We start from the raw sequence: 15084 nt of genomic DNA on the forward strand, positions 1-15084 counted from the left end.
AGCTTGTTCGAACCCCGTGCCGCGCGGCTACACGCGGCACGAGCTAGATAGTTCGAGCTAGCAAGCCATTCCACACTTCCATGAGGCATACAGATAGTGTGGAATGGCTTGCTAGTTCGAACTATCTAGCCCGTGCCGCGTGTAGCCGCGCGGCACGGGGTTCAAACAAGCCGGCATTTAAAAATGGCGCCGGCCGGCTTATGCAAATGAAGCCCGGGAAATTCAAATCCCGGGCTTCATTTGCAAATGCGGTATGCCTACATTACCACCCTAGTTTGAACTAGGGTGGTAGTGTAGACATACCCTTAAGTGTACCACAGCATTCCTCATAATTTTTCAAAGTAATTTTTAACTTGTTCGTTCCACATTTTAGCTTTTGAACTTACCCCATTTTCATAGGTATTCATTATATTAGGCATCCAGTTGCCACCAATCCTTCTTGGTGAAAGCCAGAACAAACAGGTCATCAAGGACCTGTTTCATTAACAAGCTTCATTAACAAACATAACTTCTTCCTATATGTACTCCTGCTTCTGTAACTTCCACTCGATTCATCTGATGAAGTGGGATTTTCCCATGAAAACTAATGTCTTAATAAATATGTCTCTAAGGTACCACAAGACTTGTTTTTCCATGTTTTCTGTTACTGTTTTTCATATTTCATTGAGTAACAGACCTACCCTGTCTTTGGTCTTCCTCTTCCTTCTAATGTATTTGTAGAATATTTCCTTTTTACATTTTATTTCTCTAGGTAGATTGAGCTTGTTTGTTCCTTTGCCTTTCTAATTTTGCCTCTACAAACTTGTGTTGTGAAAATGATATAATGAAGTTCATCTTTTTAAAAAGCAGTATATAACAGTTCGTAAAAGTGCTACATTGTGTGCATTATGGCCAAGTTAACGTTGTTGGAATTTCATTCGTTCCTTATAGTTTAATCTGTTTTGTTTTATTTTTGGAGAAAATGAGCACACTTATTCACCTCAGTAGAAGCCGTGAAAGCTCATTTTTAGTGATTGACTGAAATGGAAGATTAGAAGTAAAAGCTCAGGTATTTTTAAAATTCATCTGATAAGTAGCAGTTGAGTTACATTATCTCTGTACAAGTTATTTTCTACTGCTGCATGTTTTAGTACTGGTTATTCAGTACTTGTATGCTGGGTGAGGCAGCAGAGTTCTATTTCTATTTATAGAGAACACAGGACTTACCTGTTCTTGCACAGACATGGATTCACAGAATAAAATAGGCACAGATTCTTAACAATATTCTTAGAATAATAAACAGTTCCTTAAAAGAGCCAAGAGTTATGCATAACTTAGAGTTGCATAATCATAATGATTCATATTTTCTGTAGATGTGACAATCATCAAATAGTCCACATATACTTAACACTATTAGAAAAATGTTTCCAAAATAACTAAAGAAAAGTCCGTTAATAATGTCTGCCTGCTATATGCTACTCACTCCATGTTCTCTACCATTAGTGCTATACAGCTAGTATAGCTATTGTAAAAATAGTTAACATCTCCTGTGCCTCATATATAAGCAAAATTGTCAATTAGGTTCTCATTAAAGAATGTTTTATTGCTTGATGTAATCAGCAGATACACACCAAAAAAACCCATGAGTAGTTTCCATGAAATTTTGCTTGGCACAAAGTGTTAACTCAGTGGTTCATTTAGTGCTGATGTACTGAAAAGCAAATGCTATAATTGGACTTCTCTCTGCAGGGCTGTTGCTGGGGGGGAGCAAAGGAGGTAGATGCCCCGGAGCCCAGCAATTTAAAGAGCCTAGGGCTCCCAACCACTGCTGCTACTATCGCAGCTGTGAAGCTCTGGGATTTTTAAATTGCTGGGCACTGCAGAATGGCTAGCAGAAAGAGGCTAGCCCCCAGTCTGGTCCCTTCCATCTGAGGCTTTGCCTCCCCCAATTGTGTCCAGAGCCAGCCCCCCAGCCTTTCCCAGGTGCCCAGCATTTCTGTCTTCAGCCCTACCTTTCTGCACTGATATCTAAATATCCTTCATTCAGGGCCCAAGTCCTGGACAAAATGTTAGAAAAAGTTCCTAATTTGCACATAAGTAGGTCTTTTGTTCCTTAATATCCTTGTTCATCTCCTGGCCCTCCAGAAGACTCTACCTCCTCTGATGAGTAAAGCATCAAACCCTCATGTACTCTGCATCAGGCTGAACCTGAACTCTGCAGCATTTCCATATTGCAAACAAAAATTCTGTGGCAAAGCCAAGTAAACCCCAAAGGAAAAAAAAATGTGATTTGAAATATTGAAAAATGTAGGCAGTAAAGAATTGGTTTTGGTATTTTTGTTAAAATGATCAGTGTGGAAATGGTTAATGGCATTTGAATTATCATGATTAGGCTATATATATATATATATATATATATATATATATATATATATAAAATGCTTCTCTGAACTACTGTGTCTAGCTGTTTGAAGATTTCACTGCATGGGTTATGTTGTTCACCTTTTCAAGGACAATTAAAAGGCAATTTTAAAAAGAGCAGTTGAGACTATTTGCATCATATTACATATATATATATATTATGTAAATTATCTAAGTTCTTTATGTGAATAATTCCTCTGCCCCAACTTGCTCTTCGTGTTTTCTAACCTAACTTCAAAGCTGCTTAAATAGTGTGTGTGCCAATGATGTCTTGAAAGAAAAGATACATGAAAGAGCACTAAAATATGACAAGAAAGCAGTTTACCGCAGTGACAACTTCTCTTATTGTGTTTATGAAATGGGTATTATGCAAATACATATTGAAAGGTTTTTCTCAACGCATATGATTCACTTGGAAATATGCATCTAAAATAGAGCATATTTTATCAGAGAGGAACAAATACAAAATAATTCTATGGAAGTGTTACTCAGTCTTTACCGATTGTGGCCACTAATTAATATGCTCAAAAGGTTTTTTGGAGTATGTTAAAATTCTTCACAAAACTACAAGGAGCTTTGAGATCCTTTCCAGGGCCATCATGCTCACCATCTGCCTGGATACTGGTAAATCTTGCTGCCAGAAATTCTGTACCCTTGAAGTTCATAATTGTACTTTTGAAGGGCACACTTTCTGTGGAAAGGATCTGATATCCCCTCAAGGGAAATTTACTTTATAAATGTTTCTTTGTGGAATATCTTCCAAGGGAAATATCTCTTAACTTACCCACCAGTTTCCTAATTTCAGATTAAACCAGATGAACACTGAGATGTATATTTAGTATACCTTACAAGAAGGAATAATAAATATGTCCTACATAATTCTCTTTAATCTTTTTACCAAGTGGTGCCACCTCCTCTCCCACTTACTAATGGTTAGGAGGGATTTTTGTTAAAGTAGGAAAAAAAGAGTTCCCTCTGTCCCCTCACAGAGAATGGTATATAAAAGAACATAACCCAGCACTAATAGAATGATATTTTTAAAAAAAGATAATATAGGCAAAATAATTGGAATATTATCTTAGTGTATTTTATGAATGTGCTGGAAATCTCATCACTTCAGTCGCTGAAACTGGTCTACACACACACTGAAAACATCTTGAAGATACATAGATTCCAATATAGAAAGAATAATTATGATTCTTGCACTAACATGGGCTGCTCTAGATGACCAAGGTAGCTTTACTCCTGTTTCAGCGTCTGAGATCTGTGAACTCTGTAAAATTCTGTTGTAATTTGTAAATCAGAAGAAGACATATTTTAATTTGAAGGATTCCCACGTTACAGGATAACCAGAGTACCTATAGATAGGCCTTTGGGGTTGGATGAGATCTTTTACTTTAGAATGAAAAATTACTGCATAAAGAAATTCCAATTGGAATAAGTCACAGCTACCATAGAAGTACCAATCATTAATAGGAATCCTCAAAATAAAATAACCAGGCATGCTTTTCAGCTCTGAAATAAAAGAATGCATAAAGTGTGAGAATAGGAGACTGCAGATGCAATATCAGTGTATAAATTGTAATCTGTCTAGATACTACACATAACAGTATGAAACTGTGCCATTAATGAAGGGCTGCATAGCATCTAGGATTTAGGTATTAAGTCTCCAATAAAATACTTTAAAATTAAGAGAAGGTGATAACATCTTTCCCCCTTTTACGGGATGGTCTGGAGAAGGCAAATCTTAGTACAGCTGGAATAAATGAAGCCTACTTTGGTTCTTTAATACTTTTGTTAAGGATGACAGGTGGACAAGATTACTTTTGTATTTTTCCCTCTGCACTGGGCAAAGAGATCTGTTTACCTTAGTCATTTAGTAGTGTCTTGATTTGTCTGGAGAGCTGACTATCTATACCTCCCATTAACTTCGGGGGGGGGGGGGGAGGTGGAGGGTCTGTGAGCATCTTGTTCTCTTGAAAATCAGGACAAAGTTTTGTTTTACCTGGACTATGGGACTCCTGGGATACCCCAGACTTTAATCTCATCACCTACCTGCCTTCCTAATAATCTACACTGAGTATTACAGCAGAGGGACAGATCTGCTGAACCAGCTTTCTATTTAAAATTCTTTCAAGTGCTCTAAAATCTTTGGCTTTGTCTAGACTGGCAAGTTTTTCCACAAAAGCTGCTTTTGTGGAAAAACTTGCCAGCTGTCTACACTGGCTTCTTGAATTTCCGCAAGAACACTGACTTCCTACTGTCTGAAATCAGTGCTTCTTGCAGAAATACTATGCTGCTCCCGTTCAGGCAAAAGTCCTTTTGCGCAAAGCTTTTGTGCCATAAATGGCAAGATATAACTGATTTTTACTCCAGTTAACACTGCAGGGTCAACACAGTAATGGTGGATGTATTATATCAACCGATAGCAGGGAACTCAGTCTCCTTCCCTCTGTACTGAAGCACGGAAATTATGGAACTTGTGCGTTGCACACCAAATCACCCCCATAGCGATCTACCTCCTAGGGGTACTCAATGTCATGGCAGACACACTCTGCCGCATCTTTTTTGACCATCACAAATGGTTTGTGAACAGGTGATTGCAAACAGGGAGTTTAGAGAGGGAGTTCTCCAGGTAAGGGAGAAGTGACTACAAGACTCTTCAGGGAAGTGGCTGTGTGTAGTATGTGTTGTGTTTGGGACTTCCTTGCTGTGTGCTGAGTTTGTGTTTGTGAGTGTGGTGTGGGTTTTTCCCCTTTCCCTGCTTCCTCCTCTGCCCCCTCTCCCCCCTCCCATAGAGTGTGTGCTGTGATTGGCAGCTGGAAACTTGGCTTCTCATTAAAGTTTGAAATCTAGACGCCTCTGGTGATTGGCTGAGCCTTGGTAGGGGGCAGGACTATCAGGCAGTCCAGGGCTTTATAAAGGAGTGAGTCAGTGACCAGGTGATTGCAAAAAGGGAGTTTAGAGAGGGAGTTTGGAAGGGGAGAGGGAACTCTTATCTTTCTTTTAAACACTTTTTTAGCACAGCAGGTATGGATGGTGATAATTCTGCTGTTGTTACCTGAACAGTATGTTCCATGTTTGTCGTCCTCCCGGAAGAAAGAAGGGATTTAATCTGCACTAAGTGCGAGCTGGTTGCCATTTGGAGGAAAAAATTAAGGTACTAGAGGCCCAAGTGTTGACCCTTCTCTCGATCAGAGAGGATGAAGACTTCCTTGATAGAAGGCAGCGTTTAACCCTGCAAGCAAAGCAGGTAGAAGAGCCAGAGAGGGCAGTACAGGACGAAGAAGAGAACTGGCAGCATGTAACTTCTAGAAGGAAAGAAAAGCCAGCACAGGAATCCCCCATTCCTCCAAAGGTAAGTATCGCTATCAGGCTCTCACCACAAGCTCTGCGATGGAGAATGCTTTGGAAAGGACCTCACAAGGAAGAAATCGGAAGGGAACCACTTCAACTGGAAGGCATGGGATGCATAGTCCTAGGGATGAGGGTTCCACGACCACCACCCCCAAAAGAAGAAGGCGGGTGGTGGTGGTCGAGGACTTCCTCCTAAAAGGGACTGAGCCATCCATCTGCCGTCCGGACCTGGAATCTTGAGAGGGAATCAGCTAATTCTCACCTCTCACCCAGTTCCCGCTACCCGTTGCCTCCCATGGAGATGGTGCTAGTTAAAAGCTAGCACCCCCACATCACTGGCTCCTGCTGTTTCCCCTTGCTGCCTCTAATAGAAGCAACAAAGGGGTGAAGCTACGAGTCAAAGAATTAGTCAACTATCCAGTAAGCAAAAGCCTAGTTACTCACTGCCCTAGCTTGCATACATAGTACACCACTGGCTAGAAGGATCTGTTAGCCATAGAAGATTCACCCTAGCTAAATAGATCAAGGAGATATGTAACAGTTCTTTGAATCTGAGCATATCCTCCCCCGCACCTAGTTTTGGTTCATTTCCCATCTTGAAACAGAAAAAGATTGAGAGGCATATTGCTAAAATGTATGTGTCAAAATGGCATTCTGTTTTGGGGAAAATAATCAAAAGTATTTTGTTTAAAAATAAAAATATATCTGAATTCTTACTGCCAAGGGAGGAGGAATAGGGATGAGAGGGGTTGAATATCCATTGAGGAGAGAGAGGATAGACAGAGATGAGTGCTAGAGGAGGTGAAAGTGAGTGGCGGTGAGGATGGAAGGTAGGTGACTGGGAGAGTAACTGGAGAGAATAGGGCCAAGGGTATTTGTCAGTCTGACATTCTCTACTCTGTGTGCCAGGATTGCGGCATTCCTTTTTGGTAAGCTGGGATCTGGAGGACCTACAAAATGTGGAAACTAGGTAAAATTACAAAGGATAAATATAAACAAAAAGTACAAGTATGTAGGGGCAAAATTAGAAAGGCTCATTCTAGCTAGACACATGAAGAGCAACAAGAAAACATTCTACAAATACTTGTAGAAGCATGATGAAGACCAATGGCAGGATAGGCATGTTACGCAATGAAAAGAGAAAAAACAATAACAAAAAATGTGGAAATGGCAGAGGTGCTTAGTGACTTCTTCGTTTCGATATTCACCAAGTAAGTTAGTGGTGAATATGTCTAATATAACAAATACCAGTGAAAAATATTAGGGGTAGGTTCAGAAAGCTTAAAATAGGGAAAGAACAAGTTAAAATGTATTTAGACAAGTTAGATGTCTTCAGGTCACAAGGGCCTGATTAAATGCATTGTAGAATACTCAAGGAGCTGACTGAGGGGATATCTAAGCCACTAGCTATTATCTCTGAAAAGTCATGGAAGATGGAAAAGATTCTGGAAGACTGGGAAAAGGGCAAATGGAGTGCCCATCTATAAAAAGAGGGGAAAGGACAACCCAGGGAATTACAGACCAGTCCTGTGGTAGGAAAGATAATGGAGCAAATATCTGGAAGATAAAGTGATAAATAAGAGAATGGATTTTTCAAAAACAAATCTTGTCAAACCAACCTGACAGCTTTTTTTGAACATGTAAGAAGCCTTGTATATAGGGAGGAAGCAGTACAAGTGGTGTATCCAGACTTTACTAAAGCTTTGGATACAGTCTCAATGACTTTCTTTTTATCAAACTTGGGAAATGTAATCTAGATGGAGTTACTATTAGATGGTTACCCAATCAATTATGTACCTGTTCACATAGAGTAGTTATCACAGTCAGGCCGGAAGGAAATAATGAATGGGGTTCCACAAGGATCAATTTGGGGATCAATCTTGTTCACCATTTTCATCATCGATTTAGATAATGGTATAGAGAATGTGCTTATAAAGCCTGAAGATGATTCTAAGCTGAGAGGTGTTGAAAGAGCTATAGAGTATAATAGCATTAAAATTCACAATGATCTGGACAAACTAGAGAAATGGTCTGATATAAACAGGGTGAAATTCAATAGGGTAAATGCAAAGTACTTCATGCAAGAAGAAATAATCCATCACACACACATAAAATGGGAAATGACTGCCTAGGAAGGATTATTGCAGAAAGGGATTTGAGAGTCATAGTGGATCATAGTGGATCACAAGCTAAATATTAATCCACAATGTAGCACAGTTGCTGTAAGGAATAATTCTGGACACTCTGGATGCAGGTGAAAACAAGCAGAGGATTTATTGCACACAGCTGGTGGAGTTTCCCTTGGGGTTAACCTGGTGAACACTAGTTAATCAAAACTGTACAGTAGATTATATAGGCAGCAGATGGGCAGAGTGGAAGCGAGTTGATAGGATCTGTCAGCAAAACGTAATGAGCACATAAGCCAGTGGCCCCCAACACAGTGCCCGCGGGTGCCATGGCACCTGCTGGGGCATTTGTGTGCCCGCCTAGTGACCAGGGCTGGCACGAGCCATTTTTGCGCCCTGGGCGCCTGGTGCACATGCAGTGCCAACCTGGGTGTGCAGCGCATGCACGATGCTGCCCTGGAGTTGCAGCGCATGCGCGTCCCCACCCCCAGGCTCCTGTGTAGCCAGACAGAGGCCCACTCTCCCCTCTCCCCCCTGTCACTTCCATCTTGCTTGCCCCTCTGAGGTGCCTGAAGCACACAAGACACAGAGAGCAATAAAATCAGCATAGTCTTTGATGCCTTGATAGAGGCTCAGATATGCTGGCTCATTGTGACCCTGGATAACTAAACACAGATAAGAGAGGGTGATCAAGCCAATCGCTGACCTAGAGGCTGCGAGAACTGCCCTTAGCTGGCACCTATGTTGATACAATCACACAACCGTCCCTTGGAGAGGAATCTCCCACAGAGTAAAGAATGTCCAGTACTCCCACTTAAGTTAACTCTCTTACAAGTGTAAATTAAGTTCACAACTCCCTTGTAAGAACTGGCATCACAAAGACGAACCAGCACAATTTGGCACCATAGATAAGAAAGAGAGTACGTGACCCCATGGGTATAAAGATGGGTCCAGCAGCACACTGCCTCTGAGCATCAATCTACCATCTGCCTGCTAGTCGGGTTAGATAATTGCCTCCCAAGGTTCATACGGGGACGCCATGCCCAGCCTCGTATTCGTCTTTCCAAGGAATTGAGTGACTGGTCCTGGCCTGACACGTTGGAATCGAGAGATGCAGAAGGGGGTAAAAATTGTGTCCTTTTTGTTTTAGTGCATGCATAGAGTAGAGCTCTTTAAAGATTAAGCTGTCACTTGGTACTGTTATTTTCTATCTTCCTTTTCCTTTGTAACCACTTTAAGACCTGTATTTGCTAGCAGTTAAGAAGTAGAACAATAGCCATTGTAACCACATGCTTTATAAGTCTCTTTAGTAAACCTGTAACTGTTTAAGCTTTAACCTGACTCCTTCTGTTGCTGTAACAGAACCAGACACAATTAAAAGAACTCCAGCCGGTCACAGGGGCAGATGCAGGCAGAGTTGGGCTTTTGGGTCCTGTTGCCTCCATGGGACAGACCCCTGGGGCACCTGTCAGCCTCTATAGGGCTTCCAGCTGCGAAGGGACCTTGCGTCCTAGCTGTCAAAGACTCTGGTGTAATAAGCTCTCCCTGCAGACTCTTGGGGCACCTGTCAGCCTTCATAAGCTGCCTGCTGCGAAGGAGCCTTGTGTCCTAGCAGCTAAAGACTCGGGTGTATAACACACACACCAGGCACTGCCCTGACCATCGGCTGACAGCCCAAAAAGGTTGGGGACCACTGACCTACGCCAATAAACTACAAAGGTTACACAGCATCTCCGCCCATTGCCAATTAAACATCTTATCAATAATATAGGTAGTTACTCCTAACAAGCTCAATAAGCCAACATAAACAAGACAAGCATTTTAATGGCAACTTTGTTGAAATTATGATGCATCTACTGTGAGATGATACCACCTCGTGTTGGTGCAGTCCTTGGGTCTCATTCTTATCTAGGATTAAAAGAGACAGCGAGAACAACTTCTGTAAAGTTTGTTTTGGTTCCAGCCAGGGTCTTATCAGAGTGAGGCCTTTTTGGAATGTGGTTGCCAGGGTGACCACGGTCATGTTAGCTGCTTGTTCTGTGTGTTTCCAGGCCTTGGCTCAAATTTAGGATTTTAATAGGGATTCTTAGCACAATACCATGGACTGCCTCAGTTGCAACCCCTTACAGTTGCAAAACAAGCAAACATCATTCTGGGATGCATTATCAGGCGTGTTGTAAGCAAGACACAAGAAGTAAATCCTCTGCTCTACACCACACTGATTAGGCCTTAACTAGAGTATTGCATTCAGTTCCGGGCATCATATTTCAGGAAAGACATGGACAAATTGAAAAAACTCTGGGAAAAAGCAACAAAAATGATTAAAGCTCTAGAAAGCGTTAGGAAAGATTGAAAGAATTTAGTTTGTTTAGTCTGAAAAAGAGAAGACTGTGAGAGGGTGCATAATAACAGTTTTCAAGTGCCCAAAAGAGTATTACAAGGAGAAGGGATTAAAAATATTCTCCTTCAGCTCTGATGATAGGACAAGAAGCAATGGGTTTAAATTGCGGCAAGAGAGGTGAAGACAGTAGGAAAAACTTCCTGTCAGAGTGTTTAAACACAGGAATAAATTGCCTAGGGAGGCTGTGGAATCTCCATCATTGGAGATACTTTAGAGAAGGTCAGGGATGATCTAGATCAGGAGTAGGCAATAATTTTTGATCAGGGATGCACTCCAAGATTTTGGAAAGTGGTCATGGGCCACACTTCTTCCATTATATTAATGGACAAGATGCAGGGTCTAGGATAGAGGTTGGGTTCAGAAGGGAGCTTGAGGTAAGAGATTGGGGTGTAGGAGAGGTCTGGGGGGACGTTTGGGTGAAGGAGGTGGTTGTGACCTGAGACGGGACTGGGTTGCAGATTTGTGAGGGGGTATGTTTGCAGGAGGGGGGGCAGAGGGCTTGGGTTATGTGGGGATGGGGGGCAGAAGGTTGGGGGGAGAGAGAGAGTCTGGGGTGCCACTGGGAGACTTACTTGGGTGATTCCCAGCCAGCAGCCCAGCATGTTCTGAAGCCTGCCTGGCCATGACACAGGCCATATGTGTCTGTGAATAGCTACGAGCCTGAGGGGAGAGGGAGGAGTACTTTGCACACTCCCTGTTCTTCAAACAGGCAGCTCCCATTGGCTGGAAACTGTGCACTGCAGAGGCAGTGCATGAAGCCTCTTCCCCTTCTCCCCCCCCCTCCCCCCCATCCCCCGGGCTCAGCTAAAGACAAACAGCACCTTGACATTGCTTTTCTCAGCATCATGTGTCGGGGGAAGGTAGGCATGGAGCCTGCCTGAGGCCTACCACTGCATCCACAGGCCAGATCCGCAGCTTGGTAGGCTGCATCCAGCCTGCGGGCTGCATTTTCCTAGTCCTGGTCTAGATGGTGTTTGTTCCTGCCATGAGTGCAGGAGTCTGGATTTGAGGTCCCTTCCAATTCTATAGTCTATGTATTTAATAACAGTTTTGATTTTTCATGGCAGGCAGTGTTTTTGATTGCTTTTAATAGATTTTCAATGGATTTCATGATGGTACATATATGAAGTAAAATTATAATGCTGGGTAATTTTTTAATGTAAACTTTTGAAATGCTACCAACATCAGTTAACTGTGAGTGGTCCTAATTTTCAATCTCCTCTAAATTTTTCCTGTGTTTGTGGGACATTTTAAATGTAAGACCATCACTTATTTAATCTATTTTTCACTGTTTGTCCCACATTTTAGATAATAAAACATATATAGCACCTTTCACTGGAGACTTTGAAGCACTTTATAAACATGCGAGGTAGATAAAGATTATAATGCATATTACACTGAGCATGTGCTTTGCTGAATAGGAAATTGAATTGCAAATCTGAAGTGCTCAAATATTGAGCGGGTCACTTTTTAAAACTTTTTTCTATTTTGCCTTTTGAATCATGGTTCCTTTTCTCCAGCCCTATGAAGTCTAGAAACCTTTATTTTTTTATGACCTCTGAGATTGTCTCATTGCAGGACTCCAAAAGTTCAGGGAAAACATCAGCTATCATGTTTCAGAGAAGTAGCCACACTAGTCTGTTTCAGCAAAAATAACAAGAAGCCTGAGGAATAGTGATAGAAATGTAGCCGTGTTAGTCTGGGGTAGTTGAAGCAAAATGCAGGACAATGTAGCACTTTAAAGACTAACAAGATGGTTTATTAGATGATGAGCTTTCGTGGGCCAGACCCACTTCCTCAGATCAAATAGTGGAAGAAAGTAGTCACAACCATATATACCAAAGGATACAATTAAAAAAATGAACAAATATGAAAAGGACAAATCACATTGCAGAACAGGAGGGGGATGCGGGGGGGGGGGGAAGGAAGGAAGGTAAGTGTCTGTGAATTGATGATATTAGAGGTAGGGAGAGTGGGATGTTTGTGAGAGAGTGTCCTTTCGTGGATACATCGTCTATAGCCAAGCCCTTCGATACAACCGCATCTGCTCTAATCCCACTGACAGAGACCAGAAGCTTCAGGATCTCTACCAAGCATTTATAAATCTCAACTACCCACCCAGAGAAATAAAAAAGCAAATTGAAAGAGCCAGACGAATACCTAGAAACCATCTACTTCAAGACAGACCCAAGAAAGCCAACAATAGAACACCACTTGTCATCACCTACAACCCCCAACTTAAACCTGTCCAACACATTATCAATAAACTACAGCCTATATTGGAACAGGATACCATACTCAAAGAGGCTCTGGGAGACAGACCCATAGTCTCCTATAGACAACCACCTAACCTCAAGATGATTCTTACCAACCACCACAGGTCATACCACACTAATACCAACCCTGGTACCTTCCCTTGCAACAAACCCCGTTGCCAGCTTTGTCCACATATTCATTCTGCTGATACCATTATTGGACCTAACCAAGTGAGTTATAAGATCAAGAACACATATTCCTGCGCATCCAGAAATATAATCTATGCTATCATGTGCCGAAAGTGTCCGTCTGCTATGTACATTGGACAAACATCTCAGACACTTCGCCAAAGGATTAATGCCCACAAAACAGATATCAGACAAGATCACAAAGAGAAAACAGTTTCTTGCCATTTTAACCAGAAAGGACACTCTCTCAATGACTTGACCACCTGCATTCTGCTACAAAGACCTTTTACATCTGCACTTGAAAGGGAATCCTCTGAACTGTCATTCATGTTAAAATTCGACACTTTCCAACAAGGACTTAACAAACATTTGAACTATCTCACCCATTACCAAGACAGTTTCCCCAATTATCACCTCTAATACCATTAACTCACAAACATCCCACTCTCCCTACCTCTAATATCATCAATTCACAGACACTTACCTTCCTTCCTTCCCCCCCCCCCGCATCCCCCTCCTGTTCTGCAATGTGATTTGTCCTTTTCATATTTGTTCATTTTTTTAATTGTATCCTTTGGTATATATGGTTGTGACTACTTTCTTCCACTATTTGATCTGAGGAAGTGGGTCTGGCCCACGAAAGCTCATCATCTAATAAACCATCTTGTTAGTCTTTAAAGTGCTACATTGTCCTGCATTTTGCTTCAAGAAGCCTGAGGGCACTTTAAAGACTAACAGATTACTAGGGTATTAGAGCATAAGCTTTCATGAGCTACAGCTAACTTCCTCAGATGCTGAAATGAAGATGGCAGGAAGGAAAGAGAGATAGGAATATGAGAATTTCAACAGCAGGTAGCACAGGGAATGGGATTACCATGCGTTTAAGTGTTTTGTTGAATCAATCCTATATCCCTGCGCATGTCACTAAAATCTACCAGCTGTTAGAACTTCCACAGAATATTTGGAAAGCCAAATTTTGGTTAGAATTGAAGCAGAGTGCAGCTTCATACATATAGCAGCATGTTTTTTCTCTTCAAATAACTTCTTGAATGCAAGAGGAACAAATTATGTCCATATTTGACGCCAGAACTTCTTTAAAATGCACATTAAAAATAATGTATTAGATAATTTTGACAGTCATCTGCAAAGGAAAAAGAAAGGAAGATGAAGAGAAGTGACAAGCTAATTGGGAGGAAAACAGGTCAGTGAGGCTCAGAAGAGAAGCAAAACCCAAATCAAGGATTAGGGAAAATGTGGTTTGGAGAAAGCACCGTTTAACAAGAAGCTACAGTGAAAAGCTGTGGACTAAGATGTGGTAGGAAGGAGTGGGGGTAAAATTAGTCATTGAACACTGAAAAAACGTAAACCACATGGCAAAATATTGAGACTAAAAATGATTAGAGCATGAATCTGTCATATAATCCATTATAGCTGTGCAAACTCCCGGCTGCAAAACCCTGGATCTGTGAAACTTGTCAGGTTTTGTTTTTGTAGCAGACCTGGTCTGAACTTCACATCTGTAATATTTGTGGATATGGATGGAATATTTTGAATCAAAACGGTACAGAATTTACAGTATATTGTTCAGAATGACAATCCAGGAAGAGGTGGAGAGTTGACCAGAGCCTGCTAGTTTGCTCTTGGGCACTCAAACTGACTCTGCAGATCAGAGTAAGTAGAGCAGTGGAGAGGGAAAGTAGGTACAGGCAGTCCCCGGGTTACGTACAAGATAGGGACTGTAGGTTTGTTCTTAAGTTGAATTTGTATGTAAGTCGGAACTGGTACATATTGTAGGGGAAACTCTAGCCAAACATTTCTCCAGAGCTCAGTTTTATTCTCTCACACCTCACTTCCCTCAGTCCTTTATTCTCAAGCTGAGGTGTCTGCTGAGAAAAGCCACTCCGCGTCTCCCTAGTCTGCTGTGGCGGAGGGGGCGCTAGCTTTGCGTCTCCCTGGTCTGCTGGGGGGGAAGCAGCTAGTGCGGGGTTGCCTTACCCCGTTTGTAAGTAGGGATCCGATGTAAGTCGGATCCATGTAACCTGGGGACTGCCTGTAAATGGAGATATGACTTTGACAGTATTTCTTAGTGGATAACTGTGTCTCATGTCTCGGTTTTGTGGGTATTTTCCCCTTGACTGTGTTGTGTCCTGATCTGGAGTGCTATCTCTTTATATGAGGTGACAATTGAGGTTAAACCATTCAGAAGCAGAGACAGAGGGGGAAACTCTGTAATTTAAAACAGAGTGAACATGGCCTACATCGGTCTCAAAGGAATCATTTTGTTAAAATAAAACTAAGGAGCTACAACAGCTTCTTGCTTGCACTGAAATGTCAGTGGGATCTTATAAAGCTTTCC

The 15084-nt window shown here is 41.7% G+C and overlaps 1 protein-coding gene across 9 annotated transcripts in view; it reads left to right on the top strand.

Moving 5' to 3' along the window:
• The window catches only part of CLEC16A (C-type lectin domain containing 16A), a 341368-nt gene that overhangs the window by 196727 nt on the left and 129557 nt on the right, over positions 1–15084 (top strand). The gene's annotated exons all lie outside the window — the stretch shown is intronic.

The sequence above is a fragment of the Pelodiscus sinensis genome, chromosome 15 (assembly GCF_052426305.1).
Source record: "Pelodiscus sinensis isolate ZL-2025 chromosome 15, ASM5242630v1, whole genome shotgun sequence".
Classification (NCBI taxonomy): Eukaryota; Metazoa; Chordata; order Testudines; family Trionychidae; genus Pelodiscus; species Pelodiscus sinensis.